Genomic DNA, 25,036 nt, shown 5'->3' with positions numbered 1-25,036 from the left:
GTCCAGCAACACTACTTGAATATGTTGACACTAGAATATGTGGACATTTACAAATACCTAGGTGTCTAGCTAGACTGTAAACTCTCCTTCCAGACTCACATTAAGCATCTTCAATCAAAATGCTATCTAGAATTGGCTTCCTATTTCGCAGCAAAGCATCCTTCACTCATGCTGCCAAACATACCCTCGTAAAACTGACTATCCTACTGATCATTGACTTTGGCGATGTCATTTACAAAATAGCCTCCAACACTCTACTCAGCAAATTTGATGCAGTCTATCACAGTGCCATCCGTTTTGTCACCAAAGCCCCATACACTACCCACCACTGCAACCTGTATGCTCTCGTTAGCTGGCCCTTGCTTCATATTCGTCGCCAAACCCACTAGCTACAGGTCATCTATAAGTCTTTGCTAGGTAAAGCCCTGCTTTATCTCAGCTCACTGGTCACCATAGCAGCACCCACCCGTAGCATGCGCTCCAGCAGGTATATGTCACTTGTCACCCCCAACGCCAATCCCTCCTTTGGCCGCCTTTCCTTCCAGTTCTCTGCTGCCAATGACTGGAACAAATTGCAAAAATCACTGAAGCTGGAGACTCATATCTCCCTCACTAACTTTAACTTCTTTGGGACTGGGGGGGAGTATAGTAAACTGCCTGCTACTCAGCCATAAAAGCTAGGATATGCATATAATTAGTAGATTAGGGAACACTCTGATGTTTGTAAAACTGTTTGAATGATGTCTGTGAGTATAACAGAACTCATATGGCAGGCAAAAACCCGAGAAGAAAAAAAATCCAACCAGGAAGTGGGAAATCTGAGGTTTGTAGTTATTCAACTCATTTTCTATCAAATATACAGTGTCTATGGGGTCATATTGCACTTCCTAACGCTCCCACAAGTTGTCAACAGTCTTTAGAACCTTGTTTGAGGCTTCTACTGTGAAGGAGTCTGAATGAGTCAGGGCTCTGGCAGAGTGCCATGAGCTGATCACGCGCACTCAAGTGAGAGCGACCTGCTTTCCATTGCATTTATGAAGACAAAGGAATTCTCCGGTTGGAACATTATTGAAGATTTATGATAAACCATCCTTGACATGTTTCTACGAACTGTAATATGACTTTTCATCTGAACTTCCGCCTGGACTTGCCCGCGCCTCGAGAGTTTGGATTGTGTACTAGATGCGCGAACAAAAAGGAGGTATTTGGACATAAATTATGGACTTTATCGAACAAATCAAACATTTATTGTGGAACTGGGATTCCTGGGAGTGCATTCTGATTAAGATCATCAAAGTTATGTTAAGATCATCAAATTAATATTTATAATGCTATTTCTGACTTCTGTTGACTCCACAACATGGCGGATATCTGTATGGCTTGTTTTTGTGTCTGAGCACTGTACTCAGATTATTGCATGGTGTGCTTTTTCAGTGAAGTTTAAAAAAAAATCTGACACAGCGGTTGCATTAAGAAGAAGTGGATCTAAAATTCCATGCATAACACTTATATCTTTTAGCAATGTTTATTATGAGTATTTCTGTAAATTGATATGGCTCTCTGCAAAATCACCGGATGTTTTGGAACTACTGAAAATAACACACAAATGTAAACTGAGATTTTTGGATATAAATATGAACTTTATCGAACAAAACATACATGTATTGTGTAACATGAAGTATCATGAGTGTCATCTGATGAAGATCATCAAAGGTTAGTGATTAATTTTATCTCTATTTCTGCTTTTTGTGACTCCTCTCTTTGGCTGGAAAATGTCTGTGTTTTTCTGTGACTAGGTACTGACCTAACATAGTCGTTTGGTGTCCTTTCGCAGTAAAGTCTTTTTGAAATCGGACACTGTGGCTGGATTTACCACAAGTTTATCTTTAAATGGTGTAAAATACTTGTATGTTTGAGGAATTTTAATTATTGGATTTCTGTTGTTTTGAATTTGGCGCCATGCAATTTCACTAGCTGTTGGCGAGGTGGGACACTACCGTCCCACATATCGCAGAGAAGTTAAGCACCAGCTGTCAGAGCAGCTCCCAGATCACTGCACCTTTACATAGCCCATCCAACTATCTTTTTGCTCCTTTGCACCCAATATCTCTAACCTGTATCTCTGCACATTCATCTTCTGCACATCTATAACTCCAGTCTCTATCACTCCAGTGTTTAATTGCTAAATTGTAATTATTTCGCCACTGTGTTCTATTTATTGCATCACCTCCCTTATCTTACCTCATTTGCACACACTGTATATTTTTTTCTATTGTGTTATTGACTGTATGATTTGTTTATTCCATGTGTAACTCTCTGTTGTTGTTTGTGTCGTACTGCTTTGCTTTATCTTGGCCAGGTCGCAGTTCTCAACTAGCCTATCTGGTTAAATTAAGGTGAAATTAATAAAACATTTAATAAAATACTGTACATACAGGGCCCAGGACATTGATGCTCAGAATTGGAACTTAATGAGTTTGTGTGTGTGTGCGAGAGAGTGTAAGTGTGTGTGTGTGTTTGCGCGTGGGAATGTGTGTGTGAGACAGAGCGTGATTGATGTGTGTCCATGCATACACCCATATGTGTGTTAATTTTTGCCTCCTCATATTCACCCCTGTGCTTTCTTAAAGCACAGTAACCCTCAGGTGATCCACAACCTCAAACTCCAAAAATAGAGTTGTGATCTTTGATCGATCTGGGCCAGCATGTACCATCCGACCACAACCACATACTGCATTCATTACACAAGACTTGTGATTACCCTATGCCACAAAATGTGTTAACCCTTTCCATGAGTGGCTGGGCAGAGTTAACCATGTCCTGTTCACAAGCAAGTAGAGCTGGTTTCCTGGACATAAATTAAGCCTAGTCTTCTGGGAAACAGACACGTGCTGTCATTTTTAGTCTGTATGGTATGTACTCTTTAGTTCGTCAGGGTTTAGTTTTGTCGGAGCTGGACAAACGACTTGTTTGGTGTAGACCATAATTATTTGATAACCGACCGTAAACTATGAATCAATCATAAGATTGAGGTTCTGAGTCAAGTGTCTCTTATTTAATGTGCAATCAATGAATACTAGAAATACTTTACAAACGTCACTGTACCAGTTTCCAGAGGTGTGAACTCGAGTCACATGACTAGGACTCGAGTCAGACTCGAGTCACAAATATGAAACTCGACTTTGACTTTAACACCAGTGACGCGTGACTTGACTTGGACTTGAGCGTTATGACTCGACCTGACTTGATACCCTCCCCAAGCCCAAATATTAAAAATGATCCGATTAAAAAAGTGTGCAGCGCATTAACTCTTAATTTAATGGATTACTTTTTGAATCGGACAGCAGCCAATCAAATTGTGTCAGCTGAGAAAAAGTTGTGCGTGGCAGTGCAGAGGAATGTCGGCGGGTGAATTCAGATGGAGCCCTTGGAAAGATGATACCCAAAATAATTACATTCGGATATAAAGACGACGCTGTATCAACAAAAAAATGGATTGCAACTTGCAAAAGAAAATTACAGATGGAGGAGCAACAATTTCCAACGTTGTTCGACATTTGAAGCTGGTAGCCTAAATCCTGCCTGATGTTACTGCTGTTCCTAAATCCATTGACATACGTTAGCCTACTGTAACCACACACACACAGAGAGATAGAGAGAGAGAGAGAGAGATAGAGAGAGAGAGACCATGGAAATATAACGTTTATTTGGAAAGTAGTTAATATATATATGTTTTTAAAATCATTCATGATTTACATAAATGTAATATACTAACTATTACTCTTGTTAAAAATATGAAATTGTATTACATTTGGTGAAGAGCACATTATGACTTGTTTAGGACTCGAAACTCAAACTTGTAAAACAATGACTTGGTCCAAACCTCGGCCAGTTTCTGTGTGCTTAACTCTGTCATCTTGTTTTTATTCCTTTTTCACCATATGGTTCCTCTCTTCCCCCAGATTCCCATGTAAAGTTTTAAACAAATTCTACCTTAATTGCAGGGCTCTTTATGTTCTTGGACATTCACATGTGTACAGAGATAGAGAGGCTTAGGCAAACCCTAGTGGATTTAGCATGTCAAACATCCCCCTAAGTCTAAGGAGACCAGGGAGAAGCAGTCATTAGAAGGCATTGAGGCTTTATGAGACAGCAGTGCTTTTAGTTGGAGTCTTGCTAAACACAGCTTCAGAGATTAATCACTCATCAACCAATTATTTGTCAATTGTGAATCTGAATCGACTACAGTCTCGTTGGCTTTACATCTGATTAGACAAGGCAGTTCATAGCTTCTGCGTCTCTTTGAAAACCTGTTTATAACATTTAATGGCTACTGGTCTACAAAATATAATATACTGTGCCTCCCACTTCATTTAGGTAGCATGTCTCAAACTCTCTCTCATGTTACACAACAAAACAAAAATTATACCAACACACATGTGAGAGTAATGGTTTACTCACCCTAAGAAGTTGTCAGATGTGAGTTACTCTATCAGTTTCTGCTAGGCGAGACCAAGGCAATGGCTTAAATAGCAATACCAAAGCATCATTACAGGATTGTAGTGGTAATAAAGCAAATACACCACTCATATAATACACCACTCATCTTGATCCAGGGCTACAGTGGCTTACATAAGTATTTACCCTCTTTGGTATTTTTCCTATTTTGTTGCTTTAGCCTGGAAATCAAATAGATTTTAGGGGGGATGGTATAATTTAATTTACACAACATGCCTACCACTTGGAAGATGCAAAATATGACAACAAAAACAGAAAACTTGAGCCAAGTTTGTAGAGCCACCTTTTGCAGCAATTTTCAGCTGCAAGTCTCTTGAGGCATGTCTCTATAAGCTTGGCACATCTAGCCACTGGGATTTTTCCCCATTCTTCAAGGCAAAACTGCTCCAGCTCCAGCTCCAGCTCCTTCAAGTTGGATGGGTTCCGCTGCTGTACAGCAATCTTTATGTCATACCACAGATTCTCAATTGGATTGAGGTCTGGGCTTTGACAAGGCCATTCCAAGACACTTAGATGTTTCCCCGTAAACCACTCAAGTGTTAGTTTAGCAGTATGTTTAGGGTCATTGTCCTGCTGGAAGGTGAACCTCTGTCCCAGTCTCAAATCTCTGGAAGACTGAAACAGGTTTCCCTCAAGAATTTTCCTGTATTTTGCTCCATCCATCATTCTGACCAGTTTCTCAGTCCCTGCCGGTGAAAAACATCCCCACAGCATGATGCTGACACCTCCATGCTTCACTGTGGTGATGGTGTTCTTGGGGTGATGAAAGGTGTTGGGTTTGCACCAGATATAGCGGTTTCCTTGTCAGCCAAAAAGCTGCATTTTAGTCTCATCTGACCAGAGTACCTTCTTCAATATGTTTGGAGAACACCACATGCCTTTTGACAAACACCAAATGTGTTTGCTTATATTTTTCTTTAAGCAATGGCTTTTTTCTGGCCACTCTTTTGTAAAAACCCAGCTCTGTGGAGTGTATGGCTTAAAGTGGTCCTATGGACAGATACTCAAATCTCCGCTGTGGAGCTTTGCAGCTCCTTCAGGGTTATCTTTGGTCTCTTTGTTGCTTCTCTGATTATTGCCTTCCTTGCCTGGTTCGTGAGTTTTGGTGGGTGGCCCTCTCTTGGCAGGTTTGTTGTGGTGCCATATTCTTTCCATTGTTTAATCATGGATTTAATGGTGCTCTGTGGGATGTTCAAAGTTTCTGATATTTTTTTATAATCCAACCCTGATCTGTACTTCTCCACAACTTTGTCCCTGACCTGTTTGGAGAGCTCCTTGGTCTTCATGATGTCGCTTGCTTGATGGTGCCCCTTGTTTAATGGTGTTGCAGACACTGGGGCCTTCAAGAACAGATGTATGTATACTGAGATCATGTGACAGATCATGTGACACTTAGATTGCACACAGGTGGACTTCATTTAACTAATTATGTGACTTCTAAAGGTAATTGGTTGCACCAGATCTGATTTAAGGGCTTCATAACAAAGGAGATAAATACTTTTCTGTATAAAGTTATTTTTTTTCACTTCACCAATTTTGACTATTTTGTGTATGTCCATTACATGGAAATCCAAGTAAAAATCCATTTATATTACAGGTTGTAATGCAACAAAATAGGAAAAACGCCAAGGGGGATGAATACTTTTGCAAGGCACTGTACAGTATGTGTGTCTGTGAAAGCACTCTGAAGCGCTTTGTTGTCTCCTGTGCAGCAGAGGGCCAGGCAAATGGTTTAGAGTTTAGACAAGTGTTTTAAGTCAAGGATTGACCTGTGACTCCTTAGAGGCCACAGATAAGGCAAAAACCCCAGTGATAAAACATGGGGCAATGAGATTGAGGAGAACAAGAGGATGGTGGGGAACATAGCTGGGAGAGGTCAGATACAAGTCAACTGTCCCAAAACACGCTTGAGGGTTTAAGGCATTCACACTTATACTCTGTTATCTGTCACTTTATCAGATTGACACAGGGAGAGACAGCAAGCTGCCTGCCCACTTAGAAATGCTAATTAGAGGGGACCTCTGAGAATGGCTATCTCCTACTGATAAGAGGAGCTGACCACAGCACTCCAGTAGAGACGGTGTGTGCATGTGTATGTGTGTGAGACAAAACCATTATTCTCCCCCCCCACACACACACGTACGCACACACACAGGACCCCTATATGTTGATGAAACGGGAGGGCTGCACATCAGTGAAGCATGACGCTCCCACCTCGGCTCCCCCAGATCGTATTACGCTGTTGATGCGGCCCTCACCAAAATACAGAATGCGGCAGGATGTTTGCATTTATTGCGGCGAAAGTCAAGTCATCTATCACCGCAAGGTTAGCCACTGTGCAGCTAGCTGATACATGTTGGGGCAGTGAGCTCTTAGCTCTCGTGAGAGCTCACATTGAGACACTTGTTGAGACACTCAAAAGGTGAGCATTGCTTCTCTTGAGGACACTCCAACAAGAACAGTATAACCCCTATAAATGAGCTTGGGTCACGTAAAGATATGAATATAGCTACTGTTCCTGGAAGGAAGGAAACGAGCTGCAACACACAGCGCCGGAAACTATAGCTGTGTGTTCTACTGAGTGCGCTGACAGAAAGGGAACTTCTAGTCGTCATTAGAGTTTTAAAAAGTGTTCCCAAACTCTTGCAACCACAAGTTCTGAAGGAACATAAACTGCAAAACATGAAACAGCAGACACTCAGGTCGCACCCCCATAAAAATCAGTCAGTTTAAGCTAGAGGTATCAGGTTTGCATTAGATGCATCTCAATCCACTGCATCTGCCTATGTCACACTTCCACATCTGTGGTGAAAGGTGAAAGAGCTAGAATGGTGTTTGTCATACCATGAGACATCACAAAAATCAGTCTTCCCAAACTATTATGACCCCTCTATTGAAAGATGAGACTTTCACGGACACGATGGTGTTCTCCGTTTTGCTCTACGACCCCAATAAGTGTCTTGGGACTCGTCTGAAGTCAGTACAGCCGATCTGTCAACTTCTGTATGTAGAGTCCGAATAGTTTGGGCTACACACTAATATGATACCAGTTGAAAAAAATGAATGGAAGTTTGTATATATGTGAAGACTGTTTAGTGCCAAAAGTAAGGGTTAAATACATGCAAAAAATAAGTTACAAATGTTTCCTGATCTTTCTTATATCTCTCAGATATAGGGGAGACATTTCAGAACAAACTTCCTTTAGATTTATTGGGGGGGACTATCTGTTGTTCCATGTAGTGAATCTGTCATTCAACGCGTCTGTATGGGCTAATAGCAGAATGGCCCAAAATATTTTAAAACATATTTTTGGGGGATACTTCAAGGGGTATTAAAATTCTAAATCAAATAGCAAAATGATCCTTGGTATGACCTTCTCAAAAACAAAAATAATTCCATATAGCTTAGTAGAACACCCTCCCCTGGCTTAAGCAGGGCTTATGGGTTTTAAAGGGAAACGCAAAAAGTTACAGCCTTTACATTGTAAATACAGTGATTTAAGTACCTCGTTGAGGTTCATATGTTATTTTACATACACAGACTGGGGTTGTCACACTCACCAAGTAAGTAGTACTGTCAAAGTGTCCTCTTAGGAAAGTTCATTCCTGTCAAGATAAGGTAAGGCTCAATGCTAGCCTCAGTCAAAACAGTCCACTTCTCGCATCCAGGTTGACAAAATCAACACAACAAGCAATCCTGACTTTATCAATCTTGCTCGTTCCTTGTGTGTGACTACTGCTGTTCTCCAGTCCTGGAGCGTGTAGAGAAACCTATAGGGAAGAGGTGGTAGCTTGCTCTGAATAACAGACTTTCCCTCTCCCTCACGGTCTCCACTCTCTCTGCCAGCAGCAGGAAAAGCTGTCATACAACCTCTCAGAAAGAGAGAGAAAAAAGGAGGAATGAGGAACCTCCAAAAATGAGCAGGGTTTGGGAAAGAGGGAGGGAAGAAGGAAAGAGGGAGGGAGTATTGGGAAGGAGTACTTCCCCCTCGTCCCCTCTGTTAAGGAAATGGACAGGAAAAACACAACCCCCGACAAATGAAGGTTGATTTTCCACACTGAGCAGAGAAAACACGAACAAAAACAAAACAGGAGGCATGACAGTGATGGATTGTCGTTTACCTTTGGAGCTATTAATAATAACTGTATATAAGCAACAAAACACACTGTATTGCAGCTTAAGCCTTTTTGATTTGAAGATGAATGGGAAAGTGGGACTTTTGGGGGTAGGAGTAAACATGTAGTCTGAAAAATATGACAACCTCCTCACAGTTGTGAGCCACACTCATAAACATATAGCTATCAATTTGATTTTATAATCCATTATAGAGAAGAAAATGAAGACTGAAGAGGTTTGACCGCATAAAATGTGGTATCTATCTAGTAACTGTCCTTGCTGAATAACAAAATAACGCAAAACCATGTAAGTATCCATAGTCTTTTGAACATTTTTGGAAAAAAACCTACTTTTCAGGCTTAGCACTTGGCCGTGACAGCATGACATGGCCATAAGTCCTACATTACGGGTTCACAGCACATGCTCATCTTGTTTTGTAACCCAGACTTACTAGCAGGGAGGAAACCCCCAACCAACTGAAGAGAGTGAGCAGTAAATACACTGGGCCACCAAGCAAAGCCTTGACCAGATTTAATTAAAGCCAGACGGAGTGTGTGGGTATGGAGATACAGTATTTCCCATCAACATGGACCGGGCCTCCATGGGAATCAAGGGAGGGGAAGACTTCTCTACAAAGTGCTGTGAAATCAATATTGAGAAGCTGCATTAAGAAGTGCGTCATCGAGTTTCCTAATTTCTCAATGAGGTCAATGTCGGCGCAAAGCTGTTATTCTGATACACCCTGCTGCTGAGGTGGAAAAAGAAAGAAACATGGTATTGGGATACGTCCCAAATAGCACCCTATTCCCTATGTAGTGCTCTATGGGCCCTGGTAAAAAAAATTGTGCACTATAAAGGGATTAGGGTGCCATTTGGGATGTCCACATATTTCACTCATTAACCCACGCTCACAAGAGAACAGAACTTAACAACCCATGAAGGGACACAAGCTCTTTGGATGCTCTGGAGATGGATTCAGTTCAATTGGACTCCTTCGCCACTCCAGTTCAAACATTCTCCCTTTCTGCCTCTCTTCCCAGATGTTTTGCTTTTCCCTTGTCCCTAATAACAAAACGTTGGAGAGGAAAAAGAGACAGCAGAAGGCATCTCTCCAGCACCCCCCCCCCCCCAACCCCGTGTCAGCTGAAGAGATGGGGGAGATGAGAGGAGGAGTGTGGGGTCGGTTGGGTTGGGTTGGAGCAGTTGGTTTTAAGACTGCAGTCCCGTACGTGCGTGGGCACACACATACTATATTGAGCTCTAGGATCTCAGTGTTTTTTTCTGGATGATCTTCTCATGGCTGGCAGATGCCCCCCTGTCCCTGGGACTGATTTACACTCCAACACTGAGAGAGAGGTGTGTGTGTGTGTGTGTGTGTGTGTGTGTGTGTGTGTGTGTGTGTGTGTGTGTGTGTGTGTGTGTGTGTGTGTGTGTGTGTGTGTGTGTGTGTGTGTGTGTGTGTGTGTGTGTGTGTGTGTGTGTGTGTATGTGTGTGTGTGTCCGTGTGTGTGTCCGTGTGTGTGTCCGTGTGTGTGTGTCCGTGTGTGTGTGTCCGTGTGTGTGTCCGTGTGTCCGTGTGTCCGTGTGTCCGTGTGTCCGTGTGTCCGTGTCCATGTGTGTCTGTTAGGGGTGGAGAGGTAGTAGAATCTATGGAAGCCTCCGGGCTGTTACTTAAGCATACCTTACAGAGGGGCGCAGTGAGTCAAGGTTGTGTAGACCATAGATTATGAGAGGCTTTTGTCACAGGAAGAAGGAGTGGGTGAGACTTTGTTCAGAGATGTGAAGGTTCTATCTCTAGACCAGGTGGGAGAATTAAATGAATGACGGATGATGAAATGAGAGGTGGATGGATGAAGGAAGGAGGAGGGGAAGATCTCAGACAAGATAGCACTTGTTCATTGAGCGAGCTGCTGCTTGAGTTGATAAACTATAACAGCCTGGCCTCATAGACGAGACGTAACATAGTAAAAGTACATCTGTGACACTAAAATTAGTATGATATGTTACGTTTGGTATGGGGAAGATGGTGGGCATATAATGCGAACGTCTAGCAACCAAAATGTTGCGTGTTCAAATCATATCACGGACAACCTTTGCATTTTAGCTAATTAGCCACTTTACAACACCGTACAACGTTTTAGCTACTTTACAGCTACATAGCATGTTAGCTAACCCTTCTCCTAACCCTAACACTAATCTAAACCCTTACACCCTAACCCTGACCTTAACCCTTAACCCCTAACCCTAACCGTAACCTAGCTAAGGTTAGCTCCACAAGCTCTCACAGTCTCACTCCAGAATTAGACGTTTATTTTCCGTTTCTCCAAACGTAAAATTCCGAGGTTGCTCCAAAGTCAAATTTAAAAGTTTAATTGAGAAATTTACTAAAAATCCAGAAAGTCCCAAGTGATTTCATACATTGAAACTAGTTCAGTGGAGTTTTCTCTCTCCCGTCCCTCTGCCTGTATCGCTGTACTGAAACAGCTGCAAAAACGTTGCAGGATGCAGGCCTCGCTCTGCTCCGTTGCCAGTGAATTTACAATTCAGACAAATGTTTTTATTGAAAGCTTACAATGAGCAATTATTTTCAAAAGTACTGTCGGTTTTAGTACTAACATTTGTGATGATTTTATATCATTATTTCATGTAGCTGACTGCCACAGCAGTGGAGATGGGTAACAACTGCACATGTGTGCTCTCGGGGGAATCCCTGCCATGTAGAAACTGCACGATATGCCTTTATTCACAGATGCACGTTTTTGGGGGGGCAGAGAAGTGAAGACAGTGTTACACGTTAGTTATACAAAGTAAACCACAACCTACAAATGTCTGACAACAACATACTTGCTACTGGAGGGGCACCGATGAAGGTTGTTGAAACGTATTCATATAAGCCTGATTATTTGAACAAAGAATTGAGGCAAATTGAGCTTCAGATGGTCGCTGCCACCTTAGCCACCAAAGCCGCAGCAATAGCTGGACCAAAGCCGCAACCCATCCCCAGGATCAACACAGACTGGTGGTGCAGATGTGGCAATGGTGCACCAATGAAGCGAATGAGGAATGTTTGAGCTGAAGAGAATTTGAGTATGTGACTACAATTCCTACAGAAATAGAGGAACGTTATGATGATGAGGAGAGGTAAGGTTGCTTTTGCGACCACAGGTATTGTGCTGCCCACATAAACTCTGGTGTCCTGGAAACAATTTTCGGTATTCCAAAAATGTATTGGTGACGCAACCCTGTTCCAGATGGGCTACATGGACAATTATTTAATGAATAAGTAGCTAAACTTTACTTTATTGAATGATTACTTATCATAAATCTCTATGAGCGGGACCGTTATCAGGGTTATGTTTTCACATTAGCCCAAAACACTATATAGCCTATGTTTATTTGTCACAATGGTTTTATGATACTCTATTCTGTAATGTAAGGTGACACAATGTATATTGTCTCTCTCCATAATTTCAGATTACATATCTTAATCATATGGATTATTGCTGAAGTGCTAGTTACGCATACACAGCGATGTAAGATTGATATATTTTATCGTAAAACAGTGGAATTTGGTGCCTTCTTCCGTTGATTTCCTATATAAAGTGCAGCCAGGGACCGAACACCAGTTAGCTCTTGCTGTCATCTCTGTTTCCGAGGACAAGGAGGTGACCCAGCTCATGGTGCAGCACGTCTTCTGGATCCATGGACTGCGCGTGGACATGGTCTCTGACCGGGGACCTCAGTTCTCGTCCTGGCAGGCTCATTAACCCACCACCTGGAGCCAGCAGCTTGTGTGGGTAGAATATGCCCGCAACACCCTTCCCTGCTCTGCCACGGGCCTATTGCCATTTGAGTGTTCCCTGTGGTCTCAGCCCCCGCTCTTCCCCGAGCAGGAAGAAGAGGTCGGCATACCTTCTGTCCAGATGTTTATCCACCGCTGTCAGACCTGGAGAGCCTGGTCGGCCCTCCTCAAGACCACCTCCAGGTATCGACGAGAAGCGGATCGCCATCGGACCCCGGCTCCCCTGTATTGTCTCAGGCAGAAGGTATAGTTATCCACCCGGGATCTCTCCCCGCGGTTTATCGGGGGGAGATAAATCCCGCAAACTCTCCGCCCAGTTTATCGGCTCATTTCCCATCTCAAAAATGATTAGCCCCTCTGCTGTTCGTCTTCTGTTGTCCCGTACCCTTAGTATACATCCCACCTTTCATGTGTCCAGAGTTAAACCCATGACTCACAGTCCTTTGTCTCCTGTTTCCAGGCCCATCCGTCTTCCCCGTCTCATCGACGGCCAACCGGCATACACTGTGAGGCGTCTCGTGAAGGTTCGACCTTGGGGCAGTACCTGGTTGACTGGGAGGGTTATCGCCCGGAGGAGAGGTGCTGGGTCCCCGACAGGAACATTCTGGACCCAGGCCTCATCACAGATTTCCCCGGTCAACCAGGTATGTGCCCAGGTAGGTAGTCACTACTGAGGGGGTTACTGTCACACCCTGATCTGTCTTTGTGATTGTCTCTACCCCCCTCCATGTGTCTCCCATCTTCCCCATTATCCCCTGTGTATATATACCTGTGTGCTCGTTTGTCTGTTGCCAGTTTGTTTGTTTCGTCAAGCCTACCAGCATTTTCCCCTCTCTTCCTGTCTCTTGATTGTTCCTGTTTACTAGTTTTCCCGGTTTTTACCTTATCTGCCTGCCCTGACCGTGACCCTGAGCCTGCCTGCCTGCCGTCATGTACCTTTGCCCCACATATTTGGATTACTGACCCCTGCCTGCCCTTGACCTGTCTTTTGCCTGCCCCTGTTGGATTAATAAACTGTTGTTAATTTGACATTGTCTGCATCTGGGTCTTACCTCAAATGTAATAGGAGAGGGCAAACTCCACTGAACTTGCTTCAATGTATGGAATCACTTGGGAGTGTCTGTAATTTGGGTAAACTTCTCCTTTAAGGGTTAAGGTTTGGGAGAGCATTAAAAAAAACGAAATATAAATGTCACCATTGGGATCAAACACACAACTTTCTGATACAGAGTCATGGGATCACACCCATCCGCCACCCCTGTCCACACCTTAGCGAAAACCAAGCCTTCTTGGTGCCGACAGATAGGGCTGCCGTGCTTATAGATCTTTGTAAATTTTGCAGTATTTATTTTCTGTGTTATTTCTTACATTATTAGCCCAGAGACGTTATTGTGTTTTTACATACAGCCGGGAAGAACGTTTGGACGCTAACTCACCAGTTTTACCAGCATTACGACCATGAATACGACTTTCCTGAATCGGCTTCTTTCGTTTGTACCCCCAGGACAATTAAACTGATTCCAGAGGCTGACCCAAAACACCACTGGTGGAGGAGAGGTACTCGGAGTGGACGTCTAGTCTGACTCAGTAGGCACGCACACCACCCACCGCTTCGGAGTATATTACTCGGTAATATTCAGTCAATGGATAATAAAGTTGACGAGCTCAGGGCAAGGATTTCCTTCCAAAGAGACATTGGGGATTGTAACATACTCTGTTTCACGGAAACATGTCTCTCTCGGGATATACTGCCTGAGTCCGTATCAGCCAGTTGGGTTCTCAGTTTAAAGTGCAGACAGAAATAAATATATTTCCAGGAAGAAGGGCGGGGGTGTATGTTTCATTATTAACTACTAATGGGTTGATTGTGAGAAAATACAGGAACTCAAGTCCTTTTGTTCACAGAACCTAGAATACCTCACAATCAAATGATGATCGTATTACCTGCCAAGAGAATTCTCTCTTCGTATATTCCCCCTCAAGCTGATACTATGACGGTTCTCAAATAACTTCACTGTGTCTATGGATATATTCAATCGCTTCCTATCCCTGTCTGCTGTCACCACATGCTTCAAGATGTCCACCATTGTTCCTGTATCCAAGAAAGCAAAGGTAACTGAACTAAATGACTATTGCCCCGTAGCACGCACTTCTGTCATCATGAATTGCTTAAAGAGACTAGTCAAGGAACATATCACCTCTACCTTACCTGACACCCTAGACCCGCTTCAATTTGCTTACCTCCCCAATAGATCCAGAGACGATGCAATCGCCATCGCACGGGCACACTGCCCTATGCCATCTGGACAAGAGGAATACCTATGTAAAAATGCTGTTCATTGACTATAGCTCAGCATTCAACACCATAGCACCATCCAAGCTCATCCTTAAGATCGAGGCCCTGGGTCTGAACCCCGCCCTGTGCAACTGGGTCCTGGACTTCCTGACAGGCCGCCCCCATCCTCAACACTGGGGCCCCACAAGGATGCATGCTCAGCCTCCTCCTGTACTCCCTGTTCACCCATGACTGTGTGGCCACGCACGCCTCCAAATCAATCATCAAGTTTGCAGACAACAACAGTAGTAGGCCTGATTACCAACAATGACGAGACAGCCTACAGGGAGAAGGTGAGGGCCCTGGGAGTGTGGTGCCAGGAAATAACGTCTCACCCAATGTCAACAAAACAAAGGAGCTGATGGTGGAAGAGCAGAGGGAGCACCCCCCCTATCCACATCGACGGGACCACAGTGGAGAAGGTGGAAAGCTTCAAGTTCCTCGGCATACACATCACTGACAACCTGAAATGGTCCATCCACACAGACAGTGTAGTGAAGAAGGCGCAACAGCACCTCTTCAACCTCAGGTGGCTGAAGAAACTTAGCTTGGCTCCTAAAACCCTCACAAACATTTACAGGTGCTCAATTGAGAGCATCCTGTCGGGCTGTATCACCGCCTGGTACAGCTACTGCACTGCGCGCAACTGCAGGGCTCTCCAGATTGTAGTGAGGTCTGCCCAACATATCCCCGTGGGCAAACTACCTGCCCTCCAGGACACCTACAGCACCCAATGTCTCAAGAAGGCCAAAAAAGATCATCAAGGACAACATCCACCACAGTCACTGCCTGTTCACCCCGCTATCATCCAGAAGGCGAGGTCAGTACAGGTTCATCAAAGCTGGGACCGAGGGACTGAAAAACAGCTTCTTCCTCAAGACCATCAGACTGTTAAATAGCCATCACTAGCACATCAGAGGCTGCTGCTGTATATATTTGAAATCACTGGCCACTTTAATAATGTTTGCATATTTTGCATTTCTCATCTCATATGTATATACTGTATTCTATCCTATTCTACTGTATGTTAGTCTACACCGCTCTGACACTGCTCACACAAATATGTATATATTCTTAATTCCATTCCTTTACTTTAGATTTGTGTGTATTTTTGTGAAATAGTTAGATATTACTTGTTAGATATTACTGCACTGTTGGAGCTAGAAACACAAGAACTTTGCTGCACCCGCAATAACATCTGCTGAACACGTGTATGTGACAAATAACAATTGATTTGAATGAATACATTCCATACATTTACATTCCATACGAAATGTAAATCATAAAATGGAGGGAGACAGACGTTTACTTTGTTACGTCCACCCCTGAGTCCAGGTTGACTATAAATGTTAAGCAGGTTTTGGAAGAACAAAGACCATGAAAGTATAGCCTTTAGCTCAGATTAATCCTCATAGAACAGTGTTTGAGAGAAAGGAATAAGGATTCGCCCACTCGATCCAAAAGATTTCCATTAAACTCCTTTGTTGATGCTTTGTATTGTGTGGGTGGATGTGTGGATGGTACTGGGGAACACGGGTGATGAAGGGCTGGGCTGCTTTACATACACATTCACACAAAGACAAAAAACGTCTGGCAAACACTGGAGCCAACATACACACACACACACACACACACACACACACACACACACACACACACACACACACACACACACACACACACACACACACACACACACACACACACACACACACAATGTTGGCTACATATGCATAGCAAAATGACCCTTATCCCACAGTCCTTAAAGAACTTGTTACACATGAACAGAACAAGGGATTAAGGTTTCATGGTTAGCTGTGATGCTATCTAGTAGCTAGCATCAAGATGAGGAACATAGATCGTAATAAACAACTGCACAATTTTTCTACACAGCCACTAATCTGATAATTGACTATAATGATTTCATCAGTCAAGCTTAAATGGCCATTGAAAATCCCAGACAAAAGTGAGACAGTTAAATCCATGGGATAAACACACCTCACACCACTGTAATAGTCATCTGTAGAAATGCAGTACCCTGGAAATGAATATCATGGGAGAGCTCCCTAAGGGAATTAGCATACTTTGTTATAAATCATAAACCTATGAAACATTTTCAAACTCCAAACACATGTTGCTCAGCCTCAGATCAATCTGTGATTGCTTATCTTGACTGACACTGAAATGATATACATCTTAAAAAGTGAGCAGGATAGAAGGAATGGAGGGAGGAGAAATGAAAAAGCATGTTCCTTTCCCAGTTTACATGTACTGTCAGACATGCCAAGATGAAGATAGCATGTCAAGATACAACAAAATGCCTTGGCACCTCGCAACCATTCATTAGCTAAAGACTGCTGCATCCTGGAGCTCCAGCTCTCTGGCGGTTCCATGTCAAGTCCTATAAGCAGGCGGCTGCTGCTGTCCAGGTTGTCCCTCGGATGCCCTCTGTTGAAGCGGGTGTCATACGGTGTCCTTTCCAGGCTGGGGGAGTCCCGGTCTCCCTTGTACTGCGGGGGCTGGTGGCGGTGCAGGGTGGGGCTGTCTTTCGTCAGCAGCTCAGCTCTCTGCAGCCGAGGGTCTATGATAGGAGTGTGGGACGCCACCAATAGGTGCAGCGTATCTGGCATAGCAGGGGATGAGATGCCCTTCTGCTGAAGGAGGGGAAGGCTTGCCCTTGTCCTTTACCTGGTTTGGACTCTCTGTAGTGGGGTCCAGCTCCTATGGTCCTGTAGGTGTGTGTGGGTGTTAACTTCAGGGTGGGGCTGTGCTGGAGAACCCTGGCCATGGAGGGTGGAGTAGGGTTGAGACTCCCTTTGAGATGTAGCCAGGCTTGGGGCTCTCTGACCTAATGGAGTTAGCCTGGGATGGGGTGGGGGAGGGAGTCCTCCTGTCCATGAAGATGGTGGACAGCTTGGTAACCTCCTCAGCCAGCTTACGAGTGATGTGAGGGCTAGTGGCCAAGGAAATACTTCTGTCTCTTGTCTGGTTCATTCCCTCCCCCACCCCGTCCCAGGCTAACTACCATGTCAGCCTGGCTACATCTCCAGGGAGTCTCAACCCTACGCCACCCTCCATGGCCAGGGTTCTCCAGCACAGCCCCACCCTGAAGGGGACATGGTGTAGTTGTAGTAGGACTGCCTGGCTTGAACAGAGAGCTGGTGAGAAGCTGGGCTACTGGTGAGGCCATTCAAACCACGGCTCCTGTCTGAGTCTGAGACGTGCATTGACTGGCGGCATTTTGGCACCCCTAGGCAGGACCGGGGACCCACCCCAGGACTGGCAGCGGGGCTGCTGCTGGTAGTACCGAGGCAGGCTGGGGCTTCTCTCTGGGCTGTAGGCTGCCAATCTGCGCCTCAGTTCAGGGAGCCAAATTCCTCCATTGCCCTGTAGGTGGCCTCTCTGGCTACAGTGTCCAAAGTGGCCCTGCGGAGACAGGGGGAGCTCTTGGGGGACTTGACCGAGGTGGGCCTGGACAGTTTGGGGCTGGAGCAACCGGAGGGCTGCCAGCTGTCCAAACACACAGCGTCACTGACACTCTTCCTAAGGTGGGCAGGCATATACCTCTCCTCCATGCCTCTATTGAAAGGGTTCTCAGGTACACTTTGGCACATAGCACTGCAGTTTTCCCTGCAGGTAGAGCCCACACCTACACCCTCCACCCAGTACATAAAGACACTTCTTTGTCTTTTGGCCCTGGAGGTCCCTCTTTAAACCAACTGGAGGAATCTGCCAGGAGCCACTTTATGACACACATGGGATTCCATGGCAGTGGCACCATGTTCTATACGTGGAGCTTGTTTTGTGATCCGCGGGCTCCACCTCCCCCTACTTCAACTCCTCCTATACACATACACGCACGCATGTTGGCTGACACGCACACAAACAAACATACGCAGAACCCACACAGAACATCTGCACATGCACACACACAGATTCCACTCTCTACCTCTTGACTCCCTGCTGAGCCATTGCTTACATTGTGATTCTAGAGGTGTGATTACAGCCACCTCGGTACACCTTCCCCTGCCTCTACTCCTAAGTGAGAAGCCTCACAGAAGCCTGAATTCTTCTATTACAGCCAGTTTTAACCCCTTGTTAACTGACCATATTGTGATATATCAGGGACATTGTGGTGTTACCCAGCCATTGGGGTTTTACAGTCCTATATGTTTCCGGGGAAGGACTGTATCTATGAAGAAATGGGTGTGAACTGGGAAGGTTCTGGCATACCCATGCAGTGTGGAAGGAAGGAGGAAAATATACAGTAAGCCTCAGGACTGAAGAAATGGTCTATTAGGCGGGAAAGGCTGGGTAGGCTGGTACAGGAAATGGCTCAGGGAAGACTGGGGAGGGCGGCCCTTGCACGGTAGTGGGCAGAGGTCCCGTCATGCAACCCCAGGGCTGAGGGCCGAATATAAGGCCCCTGTGTTCCCCTCTCCTCAGGAGGGGGTGACATAGTTTGAACTGGTGCAAGCCAGGCACAGGTCTGGGGGAGAGAGGGTGGAGGGGAAGGTCTGTGTTCCCCTCCGGAAAGAGGGTGGAGGGGAAGGAGAGTGGGGTGGGATTACATAAACACTTCAACACCCTGGCAGCTAGGCATCTTGACATCCATTTACCTCTTCCCATCTCTCCCATCCCCCTCCATCTCTCTCCTTGATGGCCCTGTGCCAAGCCCCCAGGGCTGTAGGCCCCTGCAAGGTTGCAGCAGGCATGTTGGAAGCACTCCCAACATTCCTGTGCTTCAGCTTGTCCAGATGATACGCTAACGTCATACTACTTGGTATTAACTGTTTCATTCAACAGAGTGGATTGTCAACAATTAGCTTGCCCAAGGAAAACATTTTGAGAGCTTTGTAGGCCATTGACATCCACTAATCTTTGTGGGGTGAAATGGTACCTAAAGCAGCAGCAATGCGTACGTTCTATTTATTTTCTACAGAATGAGCTCAAGAGATTGGACACATCTCAGTCATCACTAGTCTTCGTTTGCGCAGGGACTAAACTCATATGACAATTTGAAACATATGTTTTGAGATATTGTCAAAATGACATTTTCCAAAGAACTAGATTAGCATACAAAAATAGATCAGTGTGTGTGTGTTGTGAGGAAATGATGTGACGGGACTACTTCGCCATTCAGCCTTGAGGCAGGAGGTACAGACTGGCACCTTTGAACCCCCGTACAGTATGTGTCATTATCAGTATTTAATGGGGACCGGCATCAAACACTCACAAGGCCAAAACACTCATTATTACGCCTGCAGAATGGAATTCCAGGGAGAGAATACTAGGTCATGTTCATTAGGCACCAAACGGAAGAAAACAGTTTAGGATTCACAGTAAAAGCGCAAGAACCACTCTGGTCATGGGGTTGATTTTAGTTTAGAGTTAAAATGACATTAAAAGCCATTCCATACTTTTCCATGTAATTTTATAAATAACTCCCTTGTCATTTAATAATTTTCTGTGTTGTTTTGAATTAACTCACTGTACTGGTGTCAAAATGACACTTTTGAAAGTGTTGAAAATAAACTTGGTTTTAAATGTTGTTGTGAATGGGGATAAGATTAACGTTGTCTGCTGAATGACTGTGATGTTACGAGCTATGCCTGTCATGGGCCGTTCGGTCACACAGTTGTTGATTAAAACCATTCTAGAACCCCCTTCCTGAAAGGGGTTCAACAACCAGTTACTGAGTTACTGTAGGTCGGGACACGGACAGGGTTAGAAAGTTCAGAACGAAGTTTGAACACTTAGCATTGTCAATTTGTAAGTCGCTCTGGATAAGAGCGTCTGCTAAATGACTTAAATGTAATGTAAATGTTATAAAATGGCAGTTGACAGGGCTTAAAAGTAAGATATACATGTTGCCATTCACCCTTCCAAGCGTTGGAATTTTGGAGTAGCTGAACCATTCATTTTCACTGAAAGTATAACTTTTACCCATTAACATTTGTGCTAGAGGGAGGAGGGATATGAAACACTTCTGTGCAGCGTTGTGTAACTTGAACATTCAGTTTTACTTGAGCTTGACTAAACTTTAGTTACACATACTGCCTGTTTTCAACAATTTTCTGGAAGAGTTAACCACATGTTGTTACCTTATATCTGAACCTACCAGCCAGTGCTCTATTAGTTCATAACTATTTGGGCCAAATATCGAAAGGAGATGCTGATGTTGACATAATATGTGGAGTCCTTTGCATAGCTTTGGGAAGAGTGCATGACAGTGAGTTAGGGGTGCTGGATAGGATACATTTGCATACATTTGAGCACACACATTTTTGGGGATTTCCAGGCATGGGGATTTTATTTAGCAGGGTAAGGAAAATATCCGACCAGGAAGGCAGGCTTCATCAGTGCGTCGCACATTACTTCACAATGAGCTGGAGATGGTATGCATTTTGAAATCATATTTGAATCCTGAATGTTTTACTACTCCAGCCCATTATGAGGTATGTTTTACCTTGCTTCAAAGTAGCCTAGGAAAAGTATCTGTGGAGGAAAATAGACTTCCATATGCTATTGAAACCACCAGCCTATTTCTCTCATGTTCTATTGGTTTTCAACTTTCTTTCATTGTCCAGTAGCCAAAGGCACAATCCTGGTCATATTAGCAACCCATAGTTGTTGCATCTTTAGATCTCCCCTCTCTACATTTCTAAAGGATATTTTTTATCTGTCTTTGACAATGGTGTTTTTTCCGCCTGTTGTACTTTGAAACGAACATTCGCGCGTAGCCTACGGCCTTGTGCACATTGCTAAGCTTATAATGTGAAGAAATAACAGTTTATCAACGTTTTAAGATAAACGTTCTGATCTGCTGCATCAGGCTCATTGCTTTTGAACTTTTTTTTAATGTAGCCTAGGCCCACTGGTTGTATGAATTTGGGATCTTACCGTCCCACAACTGTCCCAGAGTCTGTTGGGAATAGGATTTTCTTCCTCGACAAGCTGAACAATAGAATAGGTCAACTGTTCTACTATGGGAAATAGTACATTGACATAGGCTAGTGATTCTGCTGTTCGTTACTAGTCTTGTTGGCTGAGGAAAAGTACATATGTGGACAGTTATTCTAACATTTTCAAAGGGCACATCGAAATTCAGTAAGTAGGAAGCACTTCGTTGCATCCTCACTTGCATGTTCTGTTAAGATGAATGACCATAATCTAAATGTGATTTCTGTCATTCTGAGAACCATGGGTGGATGTCCTAATCAGATTAAGCACCCAATGCATGGTTCAGTACATTCATGAAATGTCTGGTAAATTAAAATGCTGCCTGTCCGTGGTCCGGAAATATAAATATATATATATATATAAATACTTTGACTCTCTATGTCCCTTATCTTCCAGGCCGGCTCGGTCCTCCCCTCCCGCTCCGTGGCTTGATGACTCATTGCGAGCTCACAGAACAGGGCTCCGGAAGGCCGAGCGGAAATGGAGGAAAACTCGCCTCCCTGCGGACCTGGCATCCTTTCACTCCCTCCTCTCTACATTTTCCTCCTCTGTCTCTGCTGCTAAAGCCACTTTCTACCACTCTAAATTCCAAGCATCTGCCTCTAACCCTAGGAAGCTCTTTGCCACCTTCTCCTCCCTCCTGAATCCTCCTCCCCCTCCCCCCCTCCTCCCTCTCTGCAGATGACTTCGTCAACCATTTTGAAAAGAAGATCGACGACATCCGATCCTCGTTTGCTAAGTCAAACAACACCGCTGGTTCTGCTCACACTGCCCTACCCTGTGCTCTGACCTCTTTCTCCCCTCTCTCTCCAGATGAAATCTCGCGTCTTGTGACGGCCGGCCGCCCAACAACCTGCCCGCTCGACCCTATCCCCTCCTCTCTTCTCCAGACCATTTCCGGAGACCTTCTCCCTTACCTCACCTCGCTCATCAACTTATCCCTGACCGCTGACCGCTGACCCTTCCGTCTTCAAGAGAGCGAGAGTTGCACCCCTTCTGAAAAAACCTACACTCGATCCCTCCGATGTCAACAACTACAGACCAGTATCCCTTCTTTCTTTTCTCTCCAAAACTCTTGAACGTGCCGTCCTTGGTCAGCTCTCCCGCTATCTCTCTCAGAATGACCTTCTTGATCCAAATCAGTCAGGTTTCAAGACTAGTCATTCAACTGAGACTGCTCTTCTCTGTATCACGGAGGCGCTCCGCACCGCTAAAGCTAACTCTCTCTCCTCTGCTCTCATCCTTCTAGACCTATCGGCTGCCTTCGATACTGTGAACCATCAGATCCTCCTCTCCACCCTCTCCGAGTTGGGCATCTCCGGCGCGGCCCACGCTTGGATTGCGTCCTACCTGACAGGTCGCTCCTACCAGGTGGCGTGGCGAGAATCTGTCTCCTCACCACGCGCTCTCACCACTGGTGTCCCCCAGGGCTCTGTTCTAGGCCCTCTCCTATTCTCGCTATACACCAAGTCACTTGGCTCTGTCATAACCTCACATGGTCTCTCCTATCATTGCTATGCAGACGACACACAATTAATCTTCTCCTTTCCCCCTTCTGATGACCAGGTGGCGAATCGCATCTCTGCATGTCTGGCAGACATATCAGTGTGGATGACGGATCACCACCTCAAGCTGAACTTCGGCAAGACGGAGCTGCTCTTCCTCCCGGGGAAGGACTGCCCGTTCCATGATCTCGCCATCACGGTTGACAACTCCATTGTGTCCTCCTCCCAGAGCGCTAAGAACCTTGGCGTGATCCTGGACAACACCCTGTCGTTCTCAACTAACATCAAGGCGGTGGCCCGTTCCTGTAGGTTCATGCTCTACAACATCCGCAGAGTACGACCCTGCCTCACACAGGAAGCGGCGCAGGTCCTAATCCAGGCACTTGTCATCTCCCGTCTGGATTACTGCAACTCGCTGTTGGCTGGGCTCCCTGCCTGTGCCATTAAACCCCTACAACTCATCCAGAACGCCGCAGCCCGTCTAGTGTTCAACCTTCCCAAGTTCTCTCACGTCACCCCGCTCCTCCACTCTCTCCACTGGCTTCCAGTTGAAGCTCGCATCCGCTACAAGACCATGGTGCTTGCCTACGGAGCTGTGAGGGGAACGGCACCTCAGTACCTCCAGGCTCTGATCAGGCCCTACACCCAAATAAGGGCACTGCGTTCATCCACCTCTGGCCTGCTCGCCTCCCTACCACTGAGGAAGTACAGTTCCCGCTCAGCCCAGTCAAAACTGTTCGCTGCTCTGGCTCCCCAATGGTGGAACAAACTCCCTCACGACGCCAGGACAGCGGAGTCAATCACCACCTTCCGGAGACACCTGAAACCCCACCTCTTTAAGGAATACCTAGGATAGGATAAAGTAATCCTTCTCACCCCCCTCCCCCTAAAATATTTAGATGCACTATCGTAAAGTGGTTGTTCCACTGGATGTCATAAGGTGAATGCACCAATTTGTAAGTCGCTCTGGATAAGAGCGTCTGCTAAATGACTTAAATGTAATATATATATATATATATATATATATATATATATTTTTTTATATTTCCGGACCACAGACAGGCAGCATTTAATATATTATTATAACCTTTGACTTTTTTCACATTTTGTTACAGCCTTGTTCTAAAATGTATTAAATAAAAACAATTCCTCAGCAATCTACACACCCATAATGACAAAGCGAAAACAGAAATACCTTATTTACTGAAGTATTCCAACCCTTCGCTATAAGACTTGAAATTTAGCTCAGATCCTCCTGTTTTACCTTTATTTATTTATTTAACTAGGCAAGTCAGTTAAGAACAAATTCTTATTTTCAATGACGGCCTAGGAACAGTGGCTTAACTGCCTGTTCAGGGGCAGAACGACAGATTTGTACCTTGTCAGCTCAGGGATTTGAACTTGCAACCTATCGGTTACTAGTCCAATCTAACCACTAGGCTACCCTGTCGGCCCATTTTCCAATGATCATCCTTGAGATGTTTCTATAACTTGATTGGAGTAAATTCAATTGATTGGACATGATTTGGAAAGGCATACACCTGTCTATATGAGGTCCCACATTTGACAGTGCATGTCAACAACAACAAAAACAATCCATGTGGTCGATGGAATTGTCCGTAGAGCTCTGAGACAGGATTGTGTCGAGCCAAAGATCTGGGGAAGGGGACCAAAAACATTCTGCAGCATTGAAAATGAAGACAATTAAAGTACTGAGTAAATGCCCAGCTAGCACAGTGGATCTGGGCTGATTCCGGGCTGAGACTCGGGGTACTTGGCTGAGAATCAGACTCGGCC

The 25,036-nt window shown here is 44.8% G+C and overlaps 1 protein-coding gene across 2 annotated transcripts in view; it reads right to left on the bottom strand.

Annotated features, from left to right (window-relative positions):
* The window catches only part of LOC123997592 (protein eva-1 homolog B-like), a 72,787-nt gene that overhangs the window by 11,750 nt on the left and 36,001 nt on the right, over window positions 1–25,036 (bottom strand). Inside the window, exon 1 of one of the 2 annotated variants that reach the window (XM_046301985.1) lies at window positions 8,079–8,417. The exons of the other annotated variant lie outside the window; for it this stretch is intronic. The gene's annotated coding sequence lies outside the window, so the exon portion shown is untranslated. Of the gene's footprint in view, window positions 1–8,078; window positions 8,418–25,036 lie in introns of those variants that run through there. 2 annotated transcript variants of the gene reach the window in all.

The sequence above is a fragment of the Oncorhynchus gorbuscha genome, linkage group LG15, assembly GCF_021184085.1.
Source record: "Oncorhynchus gorbuscha isolate QuinsamMale2020 ecotype Even-year linkage group LG15, OgorEven_v1.0, whole genome shotgun sequence".
NCBI lineage: Eukaryota > Metazoa > Chordata > Actinopteri > Salmoniformes > Salmonidae > Oncorhynchus > Oncorhynchus gorbuscha.
This window is presented reverse-complemented; position numbering and strand designations above follow the sequence as displayed.